The following is a 15248-nucleotide window of genomic DNA, read 5'->3' as shown; positions in this document are numbered from 1 at the left end:
CTGGGTATCTATTTTGACATTAAGACAGTTAAGAAAAATGTGGGTGATTTAAAGCTTTACAGTAAATATTAATGTTGAGTAGATGTTATGGCATGGAACTTGTTCGCTTTTCATCTCAAACTCAAGTTGTTTGGAATCAATGTCCCCTCTCCCTGTTTGATTTTTTTTTCAGTGTCTTAACACATCAAGCCGAACCTGATCCCTTTATATCCTACTAATCTCTTATATATGCTGAAGTAGCAGCTGTGGAGCTGGAGACTTCTGATATATAAAAGGCAGTGCTATTGATCTTGCTGATATAAACATTTCCACATAGGGCTTTGAACTTGTGATAGTTCTGGAGAAGGAATATATTTCTGTACATAGTGGTACAGCAAAGGTTTGTATTTCTGAGGAAATGTCTCATTCAGCCACAAGTGATCATTAGCACTAAAACACAAGCATTCTCTGTGTTAGCTGGTCTGAATGTTGTTGGCACTTCAGCTATACAAAACCTAGTGCTGTAGTTTGCAGGGCTCTGCAGTCTTCCTTGGGGCTTTCTTTGCCTTCATCACTGTTCTCTGCTTATTGTGCCTGCGTGATATGGGATGGTGGGTGATCCTTTCTCACCCAATTCAAGGACTTTGTACACTGGGGCCCTGTGCTGGTGTTACATCTTGTTTTCTTTCTCAGATGAAAATGTGGGCAGTGCAGCATAGAGGTGTTGCTCCTCTGGAGGCCAGGGGACTTGATTCTTCCCAATATATCTCACTCTTGCCTAGTCCATATTCCTAGAGACCTTACTGTGGTATGTGCGTGCTGTAAGGACTAAGGTCAAAACAGTTTTCCCCCAAAACAGTTTTTCCCGTGTTCAGGTTTCCTAGTAGATTCCTAGTATTTCCTAGCAATGTTACTCAATGTTCCTTGCAGATCTTCTGCTATGCAATGAGATTTTCTTTAATGACTGATTTACATACATGCTACTCATGCATACATTTTTCTTCTAATCCCTACAGTCTAAGGTCAGATAGTGGTGTGTGTGTGGGGGGGGAAGCCAGAAAGGCTAATGCAACTGCTCTCAAAGGCTAAGCTAACACTTGACAAATAAATGCATTATAATTTATTTTTAATGATGAGGCTTGGAGGAGGGAATGACTCATAATTCTTGAATTGCAGGGCTTTTCAAAGATGAATTTGTTCTAGTCATATTTGCCTTAATGACTTTACAGGTAAATTAACGTGGGCTAGGTTATTTTTCCCAGTGGAAATAAATGGGATCAAAGTCCAGTATTTATAGCTTTTCTAGCATTCAGATACTTCACGTCAATTTCATCTGATTTGTCTGTGTTCCTCTTCTGGGATCCATCACTACAGTAGCTAAAAAAAACCTCAGAAATGATTCCCCTTTCTTTAAAGGGGATTTAACTTTTTTTCTGTAGTGTTTTCACATTACATCACTGAATAGTGTTATACCATCCTCTATAACTTTGATTTTCTAGAGGAAAAAAAAAACAACAAACAAAACAAAAAAACACCCCACCTAATCTTGCTAGATCTAACTTTATTGTAAGCCTTTCTGTCCACCCAAATATTACTCCCAGTGTGAATAGTTATGCATAAAGTATAAAGATCTCTCTGAAGGAGAGATTCAGGCTGCTTCTTAAGTGAATTTAACTTGTAAGGAAGAGGCCTCTGACACAAATCATTCAAAAAATAAATGTAGAAAGCTTGTAGCCTGTCCTTAGTTTTGATTTGTGAGAACATTGCCCCTGATACTGCTTAAAATCATTCCTGTAAATTGCAGCGGTATATTAAAATGACTTGCATTCAAAATGCTGTTTCTGTGGAGTCAAGAGCATGCTTTGCATGCTGGTTTCATAAGAAGCAGAAGAAAAGTAAATAGATCCATTTCTGAATATGAGAAAATATAGTGTAACCAATAGCCTTTTTTGAAAGAAGAGAGGCCATCTCCAAAGTTTTCCTGAAGAATATATTCTGATGTTAATGGATATGTTGCTTACGTTGAGGATTTTTCTGAACAGGGAAAAACCTGAGTTTCCTCAGGTGTACATCTTTAGAACATGCATTTCTCCCTTTTTTGCTCGTAAGGGTAATATAAATATTTCATGTATTTAGAGATCTATGCTACTTCTAAATTAGAATAGAATACATGAAACCACGAATGTGTCACAGCTTCTAAAAGAAACCTACATTGTTCTATTTTTGCTGTGAATACATGTTCCACTCATACTAAATTTCAAAGACTACTCTACTAAAATTTTCTGGGCAATTGGCTTGGCATCTGTTAGCTTAATTCCCATGTAACACTAACAGGATACAAATTAGAGCTCTGGGGACTTCTGATAATGTTCAGTGAAGATGAAACTTTGAAGGATATGAAAGGGGTGGCTTTGCTAATGGTGCAGGCAGTGACAGAGGTAGAGGAAAGCCTGGAGGAGCAGGTAAAGCAGCTCAAACTTTTTTCCTATACCAGCCCCAAATATGAAGAATTTCCTCTGTACTAAACTTTTAGTCTATCATTTATATGGTAAAGAATAAGCTTGCTGTGATAAGTGGTGGTGGTGGGAAAATGAGAAGTGACTGTCACCACACTCTGCACCCCGAGAGTCAGCAACATGTGTCCCTCATGCTTTCCTACAAATTCCTGGCCTCCCTTATCCTTCTCATTTATTTTACTATTGGTAAGTCTTCCTCATAAGTTAACTCTTTTGATTCTCCACCCACCTGGTCATTTTTGTCCCTCTCTTCACCTTGTCTGCAGTCACAAAGGCTGTGAATGTCCTGGTGGCCAGAGCTCCTCCTTGTACCTCCCTGTCTGGCTGAATCCCATCTCCTTGGGCTTCCTTCAGCACAGGTCTCCAATAACCTCTCAGAGCTTCCTAGACACTTTTTCTTCTGCTTTTTTTATTTTTAGCCTAAAAGATGTGAAAACAGTACTTTCTTGCTATTTGCTAAAATGACTGGACTGCTTTTTGCAACTATTGACAAGTCTCCTCAAACTCTGCCCTACTTGATGATCCCTTCCTCATTTTTTTTTCCAGCATTTTTACTTGAAAGAATTAATGTTCTTATATTTAGACTCCTGTTGACACTGTGCTTGTTTCCAAATGTTTTTCATAACACTGATTTTTGCCTGGACACAGCTTGTGAGTCCATCCCTGGGCAGTTTTTTTTCTGACTGGGGTTGACCTGGATCTACCACACTACACAGTTGAAGTTACCACTGCTCAGGTCAGCTCTTTCTGAGACTCCTTTTTTAATCTTGACCTGCCCAATCTCCTACCGTGTTCATTCTGCACCTCAGCCTCTCTGACACCTTTGCAAATTGCTTATAAGTACTCAAGGCATGCAACCAAAATAGACATCTTCATCCTCTTCTGTGCACTGAGCAGAGGGCACAGTTGGCTACTTACTGCCTGGGAGTAAGTTACCTGCAACTCATCCTACTCCAAATCCTGTTGTTTTTCCCATAATATCCCTTAGATTTTCAGCACTAAATTTCTGGTGTTTAGCTCTCTGCTGGCTGGCCTTCCCTGCTGGGCCACCTGTGCCAACCTCTGTCTTCCCTTTGTGGCCAAGAAAGTAGATGGTGCTTATCCTCAGCCCATGACACCTTTCACATCTTCACTAAATCCTGTGTATTTGATCCAGAACCATTTTTGGCCAGTCTGCTTCTCATCAACCACTTCTGTACCTGCTTCTTGCACATTTTTTTTTGTTACTCTTCACTGCTTGAATCTCCAGAGATGTCAACTGGTGGAGCTAGGTGTGGATGATGATTGTGGGTGATGGTTTAAAAGACTCTTGCTATGTAATAAGACTTGTGCTTCTTCAGCAATGATGGGTTGGTTCTAATTTTGTTTTCTATTTTTGCAGAAAATTACTAGCAAAAGTATTTAAAGAATAATTCTAACTTTTCATGCCCTTTCACATAAGTCTTTCCTGGTAATGGCTATTCTCGTATCAAAGATGAATAAATAATGTGAACTCTATGGATTCACTTCAGTATTTTGGGCTTACTCTGAAATAATTAGTTTATAGAATGTGAACATGCAAGGAAGCTGCTGGTACTTGGATGCCTTCTGACACTTTCTATTGAAGCAGTACAAGCAATTTACCATGATGACCTGACTTGTGTAGTGCTCAGTTAAGGACTGACTTACTGGGCAGGGGAGCGTCTTTGCTTTGAAATGGTATGCTTTAATGTGCAGTGCCTGCAAAGGGCTTTTCAAATGCTGAGAAATTACATATAATGTGACATTCCACTCTGAGAAGTGGGACTTGCCAAGAGGCTAAATTTCACTAACTGCTTGGAAGAACGTGACCCTTCTGGTTCTGCTAGGGTTTGCTGGCTCTTCCCATCCTGCCTGTTGTAGGGTTTGTCATTGGACATCCTGCCAGAACTAGTCTTTTCCTTTGCATTCATAACACTTCCAAAGGGTTTAATGTCTCCATACCATCATCTTGTCTTCATCAGTGAAAACAGATATTTCTCCTGTCTTACAGTTGCTGCTTCAGAGACACTTATTTCCTTTTATTTTGCCAGGGGCTTTAAAAGGCAACTTGAATTGCTTGGGAATGCAGTCTTCACATATGTTCCATAAAATACAGTCTCAGTGTGTTGAGAGTATTGGATCTTCATTGTTTTATCATATTGAGAACACAGTCTGTGCCCTTGGGATTATAAAATCCTCAAGGATCCTTTTTGTAAATGTCATTAAAGGGATTTGGATTTAGTTTTAGACTGCTGGCTTATAGCAATGCAAACTGCATTTGGAATGATTGCTACAGTAGCAGTATCCTTTAAGCTGGCCTAAACTGTCTTCCTGGAGTACATTTTTTGCTAGAGATACAAAAACTGCTGTGGCTGCTTGATCCAATGGAAAAATTCATTGCACTAATTCCAGGGAAAATATCTGAATCACTGAAAAAATGGTGTCCTGAAGAAAATGCTACAGGACATACTGGATCTTATTTTCCTTCAGTCTTGTCTGTAGATTTAAAAGTTTCCCTGAGTTAGAGCTGCCCTTTGCAGGATGTGTGGCTGTTTACATCTGGTTTAAGGGCATTATAAGGAAGATCTGTTTCCTGAGTCCCTGAGGAGCAGCTGAGGGAGCTGGGGTTGCCTCCTTTGGAGAAGAGGAGGCTCAGGAGAGACCTTATTGCTCTCTGCAACTGCCTGAAAGAAAGGTGTGGGGAGCTGGGGGTTGGCCTCTTCTCACAGGTAAGTAGTGACAGGACTAAAGGGAATGGCCTAAAGTTGTGCCGGGTCGGTTTGGGTTGGAAATAAGGAGACACTCCTTATCAGAAAGAGCAGTCAGGCACTGGGGTGGGTTGCCCAGGGAGGTGGTGGAGTCACTGTCCCTGGGGGTGTTCAAGGAAAGGTTGGATGTGGTGCTTGGGGACATGGTTCAGTGGGTGACAGTGGTGGTAGGGGGATGGTTGGACCAGATGATCTTGAAGGTCTTGTCCAACCTTAATGATTTTGTGATTCACACAGAATCACAGAATTTCTAGGTTGGAAGAGACCTCAAGATCATCGAGTCCAACCTCTGACCTAAGCTAGCTGAGCTGAGGGCTGAATCTGGCCCACCTAGTGACATTGCCTTTTTGGCAGGACAGGATAGAGTAAGGCGGGGATTCCTCTTTGCCTTTGTGGTGTGAGCTTAAAGTTGTAAATAATTGCTCTTCACAAGAAGGAAATGGGAATGGTTTCCAGTGTGAAGGCCCAGTGTGACTGCTGGGTCTTGCTGCTTAGTCTGCAAGCCCTGTTCCAGACACCACTTCCTTCATCCAGCTCTGTAGGCAATGGAGGAAGCTCATCTTCTGTGGATGTCATCAAAGTGATGTGGAAGAGTTTATGCAGCCTTGTGTTGTTGCAGTGATGAAATAGCTGCTCTGTAAAATAGATTGTCAGAAGAGGTCTTTGAGAAGTCAGCTTCCCACAGACTTGAGAGAACTCAGCAGCAGAGAGGGCTTATTAACTTCTATATTCTAAGAGCTCATCTTGAGTGTTGCTCTTCTGAGTGACCAGAGAACTGCGTGGGGTGTGCAGAGGAGTGAATATGAAAACATCTCTGATTATGTGCAATATGTAATCCTCTTATTAAATATCAGCATTAAGCAGAGCCTTGATTTGTATATGCTATGGTCCTTTTTGTAGTTAAGATGTTCTGTTAGTGTGGTGACTAATGCCTCACTTCCCAGTTACAAGCAGGCATCTTATTTGCACAGCTTCAGCTCTTTATTCTCGCTTCTAACTGATCATTTAGCAGGATGGCTGCTGGCATGGCTGGGCCCTGCAGATTGCAGGAGGTTGCTCAGAATGACACACATCATTACCCAGGCGCTAGCCCTGTCTGCAGGGAATTGTGCAGAAATGTATTAATGTCTGGCTTACTAAGGCTGATAAAACACAACACCACTTGCACTGGCAGTTAGTGTCGGTGTCTTTGGGCATGATGATATGCCACAGTAGGTGTAATGAGTAAAATGAAATCTATTAGTGTTGCAGGTCTATCATAGCTAATTTAACCTAATTATGTAAGAACCTTGGCAGCTTCAACTGTCTTAAAATGGTACTTATCATTTGTTTTCATACATAATTTAATGAAACGATCAGTACAGTATGACCACAAGCATGGTTTAAAGCTAAGTGAAAATGTAGAAGGGAAGACACGGAAAAGAGGTTAGAGAAATCAATCTAAGGAGAACAACTAGGTGAGAAAACTGGAAGAAGACTAAGGGATGGATAGGTAGAGGTAGGATTTAGAGGGTTGAAGAGGAAGTAAAATCCAGGAACCCAACAGAAACTTTGAAAGAGAAAGGGAAAATGGTCTGTGGTATGTTAGTCTGTTTTGAGCACTATTTCAGTGGTGTATTTTGTAGTCCCAGATCTGGAAGGCATCTGAAGACATTTTTATACTTTTCTTCCCCAGGGCAGGATCATGTGCACACTTTAAAATGTTGCTGACCCATTTTCATGTGCACTGAAGAGAATACACGGCACTCATTAATTGCATGGGTACTCTTTTAGACTGGCTCTGCTCAGGCATCTGGAAATATTTAATTGATACCAAGCATGACTAGAGGCTGAATCCAGGTACTGGAATAGTCCCCCCCCAGTCCATGTAACTTGGTAAGTAGCCATGTGTGCGAAGCAGATACCAGTAACAAAGGGAAAACCAGTTCTGCTGGGTATAATTTAATCTTCAATGTCAGTAAGTGAATTGAGGTTTTTTCTTTGAAGAATGCTTTAGGTTTAGCATCCACAGAAATGGCAAGGAGAGGTAGCTAGAAAACGACACTAGTAAATCCCAGTTCTCACAAGAGATCTGTTACTGGTGCTTCACGACACTTTATCAGGTCAGTGTACATCTCAGTTTCTGTTTTGCTACTTCCCCTATGCTTGAATTATAGGTCTTTAAAGCTAGAGCTGGAACAAAAAGTCCTGCACTTATAAATGAGATTTCTTATGTGGAGTTACCACTACTTATGAAGCCTTTCTTGTATACAGCATGTGCTATCATGTCCAAATAAGAGTATCAGTAAAAACAAGGAAAGGAAGAATAAAAACAATGAAAGGAAAAGTAAGTTGTTGCTGAACTGACTGTAGAGTTTCTGCTATATTCAGATAACTTTGGGAAACTTGTTTGAGTATTAGCAACTCCAATTCTCCCTGTTTTCTAATGTAAGCAATGGGACAGTACTTAAAACTCAGTTGGCAAACCCAAGCTGATTCAGAAAAATCCCTTTCACATAGCATTCATCAATTTTACCATGTACATGAAGTGGTGTACACCAGAAATCAGTACAATTAATGTTAATTCTGAATTTTGAAGCCCATAACTATATTAGTGATCATAAAACCTGCAGCAGAGCTAATGAAGGCTGACTTCCATTGGGTTTGTCTCATGATTTAACTCATGTTTTGCCTGGGTTAGACTAAATCCTCATGTCTCAGAAGCCACATGCAGGAGGGCCCTTAGTGATACTGTAATTGGTGGGGAAATGTCTGACAGCTGCACCTTATTAGGCAACAGACTGTCACAATGGGAGAAAAACCTTGATGAAGAAGAGATGAATCCCTTGGTGTCTCAATTTTATTTCAGTTGTGGCTTTCCCATCATTAAGGAAGAACTCTTTCTAATAGAGGCTTTATTTTCATATAAAGTTAAAGCTTACAGTGTTTGTTCAGCCTATTTTTTTATAGAGTTCTCTCTTTTCCATGCTTTCATAGAACTTATGGGAACTCAGCTGATATATCCAAGTTGCTTGAAACTGGACAGGAACTTGAAAAGGGGACATGGAGCATATACATATTCTAGTTATTTAGGACATCTTCAGAGATGTGAAGCAAAACATCATATGTAGGCACTCATTCCATTTTTAATGGTGGAATCTGTGATGGGGGAGTGTTCATTCCTTCTGTCTCTTTTACATCATCCTCGGAAGTATCGTGTTCATATTTCATTCCTCCTCTGACTGCAAGGCAAGATGAGTGTTCTGTGATCTGAGAGGACAACTGCCATGAAAAATAACTTCAACTTCCTTTATAGGAAGATGATCAGAGCATGAAATACTGGTGATGAGCATCTGAATACAGTAAAGGGCAAGCAAAGTTAATCCTTGTTGGCAGCTATCTCAGAAAAGCCACAGATGTATGTGCATGGAGAAACTGAGGAGCATTTCTGGACCTACATTGGCTAAGGACATCTGTGACAGTTTTCCAGTTTCAGGAGGACTTAAACCTCTAGAGCCTCAGTCTAGCAGACCCTACAAATGCGAAGTTAGCTTAGATTAAAAGAAAAAAACAACACACAAATCTTGTTTTTTGAGATTCAATGTTAAAATACATTATAGACAACTGGGCTCTCTTCCAGACTTGTTATTCTGTAGCGCGAATTGTATGTATTGTTATCAGGAATACTGATTCTGCTGATGATCTTAGCTTGTTACACATGTTGTCTGCAGTAGACAATAACTATTATTTGGGTGCCTTTGCATTAGACAAAAGATGATTAAACATGCAAGTCTATTTAGTTAAAATAGGGTTTTATGCAGTAAATCAGTCTTAATGCTTTTCCAGAAGCTATGCTTACAAAAGCACTTTAAGGTGTAGCATATGATATTGGTGAGACAAGTTCTTTCCAGGTGAAGAAAGCCTCTTAGATTTTTATTTCTAGTGCTGCTGCCTCTGTTTTCATGAGTAGCTTGGGGTCATGATGTTCCTGTTGTCTGATTTCATACCTGCATGATTCTCTGGGCTGTATTCCTGTTTTGGTTAAAAGAAGTTTTGTATGTTTTTGTGTTGTTGCAGTCTGGTTCATGAGGATTGCTCGTACTTGTCACCAGTTTTTCCTAGAGGTAAACTGGGTGCCCTCTCTTTTGATGACTTGGTACTGTTTGTACAGGATTGGAGTTCATGGTAGTTCAGTAGGTGGAGGAGCATCTCTTGCTGTAAAACTGTACTGACAAATAAGTGGCACGTGTATCCTTCCTTACAAGGAGATTCCCAGCTACTGTTATCAGAAGTACTTATTTGGAGTAAAACAAGGAGCTTAAAATGGTTCTTTTCCTTTGGAGGGTGGAGAAAATGCAGATGTCCAAGGCAGGCTTTTAACTGTTAAAATGATCAGCAACAAAACCTTTCTAGAAGAGTATAAAATTTTATTTGCAAGTAGCCCTCAATTCATCAAACAAATGTGCAAAGTAAAAGCACAGCAGTAAATTGTATTAGCATACATCAAATTGGACTCCAGTTGAACATTATTTCAAGAAATTTAGATGTTAAATTTCAGGTGAAATATGTATCAGAGGAGGCATACTGCTTACTTTTCCAGTGTTTTTGAAATCATAAATAGCTCATAATAACTTACAAGACAAGCTTTTAACTAAATGTTATTGTTCATGTTTTCTTATCCATCATTTGAATGGTAAACATCAAACCATAAATACTTCTAGTTCTCCCCTTCAACAAAGAAAATGTGACTAACTGATCACCTTATTGTGAAAGCCTTGCAAAGTATGTACACGTAGAGGAGTGAAATCATGAACTACTTTATGCAAAATAATTTTCAATAAATTCACAAAATCTTCTGGTTCATACTTGCTTTTCAAACTTACCTTCTTTCAGATCAATATAGAAATAACCTTGACCTGAGTATTTAAAAAAAAAAAGTGTGGGGAATTTCACCCTGTGAATTTTTTCAGACAAATACCTGACTTTACAGTTCCACATGCATTCTATTTAGTGAATTTTAAATCCAGAATTTAAACTACAGTGGGTTGCTGTAGCACCACCTAAGGACTGTCAAGAGGCCCTGGTTCTTGTCTACCAAGGCAATGTAATCTGAAAAATAAGCAATAATTCTTCAAAAATTTTTAATTTCCTTAAAAACAGCAAGAAATGTGCCTGAAGAGGGTGTTTCTGGGCACAAGTTGTTTAAAGGCAGTTACTGCTGTTGCAGTTACTTGCGTCAAATTTAAGTTTCCCTTTGTCTCTGCTGTCACTCAGTACTTTTTATCTTTCTGGACCTCAAGTGTCTTGTTTTCAGTATTATTTCAACAGCCATTTATTTTAGACTTCCAAGTTTTGCTACCATAACAAACATATCTTACTATTTTTTTTTTTGTCTGAGGTAGCTGAGCCAAATGGAGGGAGATAAAGACAGTAGCTTTTGTGCAAACCATGTCATGAGCTATGGCTTTGGCTGTGTTAGCAGATGAGGATCAGGGCCAAGCAAGGGGGAGCTGGCCTAAAAGCGCTAACTACCTCTTTCCCAGTTACTTTCCAGGCTTGCCTGGGGAGTTCAGGATGTCCTGTTAGATAGCTTGCATGCAATCACTTCTTTCAATTGTATCTTGGAAGGTAGTCTTAGCCCTGGGAAGCTCCCTGGGCATGTTTAATTTATAGGGATGTTGACTTTCTCAAGCAACCTGAGCTATAAGCACTGAGTGCTGTCCTACAGTGGTTACTTGGTGCCATGACCATTGCTCTGGGGGAGCCTGTCCCGTTGCCCAACCTCTCTCTGGGTGCAGACCCTTTCCCTAACCCCCAGCCTGACCCTCCCCTGTCCCAGCTCCATGCCGTTCCCTCAGGTCCTGTCGCTGTCCCCAGAGAGCAGAGCTCAGCGCCTGCCCCTCCGCTCCCCTCGTGAGGGAGCTGCAGGCCGCCATGAGGCCTCCCCTCAGCCTGCTCTGCTCGGGGCTGAGTGAAGGACCTCAGCTGCTCCCCTATAGACCTTCCACCATCTTCACAGCCCCCAATTAGACACTAATAGTTTTGTCCTTTTACTGTGGCAACCAAAACCACACACAGCATTGGAGGTGAGGTCCCACCAGTGCAGAGCAGGACAATCCATTCCCTTGGGTGCCTGATGCACCCCAGGTTGGCTCTTTTGGCTGCCAGGGCACACTGCTGGCTCATACTCAGCTTGCCATTGACCAGTGATGTACCACAGAAGCAGCTCTGCAGCAGTTACAAGGAAGTGAAGAGTGAGGGAATTGAGCTGTGTATCAGAGCGTGACATTTTCAGCCTCAGGGGATTAATACAAGTTTTTACAAAGGGGTTGATTTTTCAGGGGGCTGCCTTTCCCTCTCAGGACTTCTGCTTTATCACTCAGTCACTTGTCCATGTATCAGTCCTGGTCTCCTAAGGTCTGTCTTGTCTCCTTTCCAGTAAACACCTTATCCCCCCTCATCACCCTCACTCCCCTGCTATGTAAACAGCAATGATGCTTGCACTTTTTTCTTTTATTTTACTCCATCACTTCCTTTTTTTTTTTTATCCCCACCTTCCTGTTTCCTCAGATCTGCTTCCTCAGAGCTCAAGCTGTCCAAGCCATGGGGTTTCTCAAGGTGGTCCCATTGTACCAACAGCTGCAGATCTTCAGTTTCTTGGGACAGATAAGCCCATGGTGCGGATGCTGGCTCATTATTCATGCCCTGACAGCTTCAGAAAGCAGGGGTTTTAATCTTTCTTGTTTCTCAGCACAGGTGCAGTTGGGTGAGGCTCTTTTCCAGTTTTAGAAGAAAATTATCCTTTGCCATGTAGGAGGAGGAAACAAAGGGTTATTAAATAGTGGCAGCTGAGCAAAACCTTAATGTCTGTCTATTTTGTCTTTCTGCAGATAAGTTGCTTGGGTGACAGGTGACAGCTCTATTTGTCCCTGTGCAGGCTGGTAAGAGCAGCGGGGAGAACAAATTCACACTGCTCTTGGGGAAGAGGTGAGGGGCTGCCCAGGTACCCAGGCTTGGTGCTTCAGCATCATTTTGAGATGGAGTTGGAGGATTGCCCTGATGGTGTAGGGGGATCAGTGAGCAGCAGCTTCCCAGCAGGGTTTCTGGGAATAGCACTAAACCCCACAGCACACAGCAAGAGGGTTTTGTGCTCAGTCAGAAGCAGGCAGAGATGATGCAGTTCCCCACGCCTCCACCCAAGGCAGGGATGGGATGTGCGTGAGAAGGTTTTCCACGTGAGATTCAGAGCCTGGGGTGACCTTCCTGCCAGCATGCTTGGCGAATCTGCAGCTCAGCTATTGCTTTTGGTGGAATCACAGGAGAAGGGAGATCACTGCTGTTCACCAGCACCCTGAGCCAGCTCATCCTTCTAGCTATTTCTGTCTGCACTTATCTATAGCATCATTCCCCTTGTGTCTGTGTACCTGCCAAGCATTCAGAACAGGCATGGCTGTGGCAGCCTCTTCCTTTCTCTCCAGCCTGTAGGTTAAATGATTGGATATTTTTTTTGTTTCCCTGCATTGAGAATTTACTGTGTGAAAGCTAAGCTGAAGAAATGCTTTCAGGAGCAAGTGGGCAGAACCCTGCTCCTTCTGAGCCTCTAAGGAGGTCCTGCAGCATCCCTTGCTACACTGTTCATCTCGATCTTTAAAAGTGATGGTTTTCTGGAGTGAGACGTGGTCACAGGTAACAACAGCCTATCCAGAGTTTGAATGCAAGAGAGAAGGTCTGGATCTGACTTGCTTGCAAAGGGACCTGGAGCAGAAAGCTGGATGCTCGGGTGAGTTCATACAGATGACCTGCAACGTGCAAGGCTCTGTGATCTTCTTTGTTATAGACTTTGAGTTAATCAGTGTTAAAGATGGCAGTACCAAAAATCCCAACATCTGTATGCTATCAGTGCACTATACTTTCTGTATGCTATATGCGTTGTTTTTGTTTAGTGTTTCTGGGCAACGATCTAGACCACTCTGAGTTTAGTACATCTCACTGTGGCTTGTAGATTTGTTCCCAGCTGGGAATCTCAACATTCACATCTGGAGTTGTGCAAACACGTGCAGACTTGCAAAGCTTACACGCTGTCTTTGAGTCTATGTGGTGATATGGGTTTGAGCCAGTGTATTTCACTCAGATTGGAAAACTGGAATTAAGGCATTTTTCTTCTACTTCAGTAGAAGAGAGGCAGAGAAGCAAGGGTAATGTGTATGCTTGTAGCATGCTGCTTCTGATCCTTAAAATACAAGCTTTGGGCTTAATGAGATCTTCTTTTAACTTATCAGGTTCTTAAGACAAAAATTGCTTTCTAGTGTTTTTAATTACCAAATAGTTTTTCAATATGAGGCTGTCAGGACTCCCCAGATATTTTCTTCTAATCTTCCAGTGGTTGAAACTGTCTTTTGTAATATTTGAAATAAGACTTGGATTCAAGTATCCTACATCGATATGTTTGTCAAGCCTGTGATTTATGTAGGGATTCTTATGAAAATACCTACGTCTGCAGTTATTTTGATGAGAAAAAATATTGCAGTATGTGGAGTACCTAAATATGTAAATTGCTTCTTTGTGCTTGTAAAATGCCTCTGTGCTATAGACAACTATTGATTTGAAAAATTTAACTTTAAAGCATCAATATTTTTTAACAACTTCCACAACAGTCTAAGGATATGTGTAGTTGGCTCCTGCCTGGATAGGGCATTTGGGCTGAAATTAATTTGCCTTCCTAGCTATGGTCTGAATGATGCTTCTGGCCAGAAGGTGAGTCTTCAGCTTTCTGGCTGAGTTACCTGTGGGATGATGAAGTTAAGCCTGGCATATCCAAAGAAGAGTATGTATTTTGCCCTGATTGTTTGAAGTTCTGTCTTAGGATCAGTCAGAACTGAATATTAAGTATTTTTTTCTAATAAGTTAACACTTAAACAGAACAAAACCCAAGTTCTACTTTTCTCTCAATCATAAGTACAGGTAATTAGTTCTTACACATCAGCTATTTTGAATTGATGAGAGGGCAGTGATCCCATTTGTAAATGACACTACACTGTTGTACATATTCAAGAATGATAGTGCAGGAAACGCAGAGTCGTTTTGTGTCATTTTTGCCATCTAAAAGTAGAGCCAGTCATTCAGGCTCTTACCAAGTCCAAGAGAGAAGTGCACAGCTCATCTCACATAACCACTCTGGAGGAGCTTTGTCCCCTTTGGGTACACAATGTCTATGCAGTTAAATAGCTTAATTCTCCAGCTCAGTCCAAGGTTCTGGTTTCCCACTGGGATACATGTTGCATGCTTCATATGCTTGTTTTCCGGAGCAATCTAATTACTTACCTCTGGGATAAAACCTGTCCTATTTTTGAGGACAGCTTACTGAGGGGCTTCTTGCTGGAGGACTCCTGGGTGATACCACAGCAGGTCTGGCTCCCCACGATGTTCATGGTCCTACATCTGTTCAAAAGTTAACAAACATACCTATGTGCCCACACCTTGCTCTAGGACATGCAACACTGCCTTCATGAAGTTAAAAGTACTGCTTGGGTGAGCTGCAACACAGACTTGCTGCTGTGTTGGATGATTTTGAACAGAGAAAATCAGTTGTTACAGGACACCATGCTGTGGGCAAAGGGCTTAACATGTGGGTGTAACCAGGGGAGTATAGACTGGGGCAGCTGGGTGGGTCCTTTGGGGTGAGAGAGATTCTCTGTGGGGTCTGTTTTTTGGCAGGTTATATGATGTCTGTTGGCCAGGAATGTCTTTACATGCAGAGCTGCTCTAGGTGGATCAGGCAGCCAACAGATGGAGCAGATCTTACCTGGCGTGCCTTGCACAAGGTCTCTCAGCAGGTGAGACCCAAAGCTGGATGTAAAAGCCTGAGTTGTGTGTCACACCACCTCTCCAGTACCCACACGATCCTGCTGTTTGAGCTGTCCTCATTCTCTTGTGATTCTTGAAATGCCTGGTAGAAACCCAGGTGCCCTCCAGACTTCTGGTGGGTCTGGCTGGGCACCACTGAGCA

The 15248-nt window shown here is 41.7% G+C and overlaps 1 protein-coding gene and 1 long non-coding RNA gene across 3 annotated transcripts in view; one reads left to right on the top strand and one right to left on the bottom strand.

Annotated features, from left to right (window-relative positions):
* MTUS2 (microtubule associated scaffold protein 2) overlaps positions 1 to 15248 on the top strand; it is a 275206-nt gene that overhangs the window by 15930 nt on the left and 244028 nt on the right. The window lies entirely within an intron of this gene.
* Positions 11759 to 15182, bottom strand: LOC140001498 (uncharacterized). The gene is made up of 3 exons (XR_011806742.1): positions 15045 to 15182; positions 14564 to 14680; positions 11759 to 12043 (listed from the first exon to the last, which is right to left on the bottom strand). It is a non-coding gene; the product is annotated as an uncharacterized lncRNA (long non-coding RNA).

The sequence above is a fragment of the Anas platyrhynchos genome, chromosome 1 (assembly GCF_047663525.1).
Source record: "Anas platyrhynchos isolate ZD024472 breed Pekin duck chromosome 1, IASCAAS_PekinDuck_T2T, whole genome shotgun sequence".
NCBI classification, from domain to species: Eukaryota; Metazoa; Chordata; class Aves; order Anseriformes; family Anatidae; genus Anas; species Anas platyrhynchos.
The sequence above is the reverse complement of the archived record's forward strand: the minus strand, read 5'-3'. Positions and strand labels throughout refer to the sequence as shown.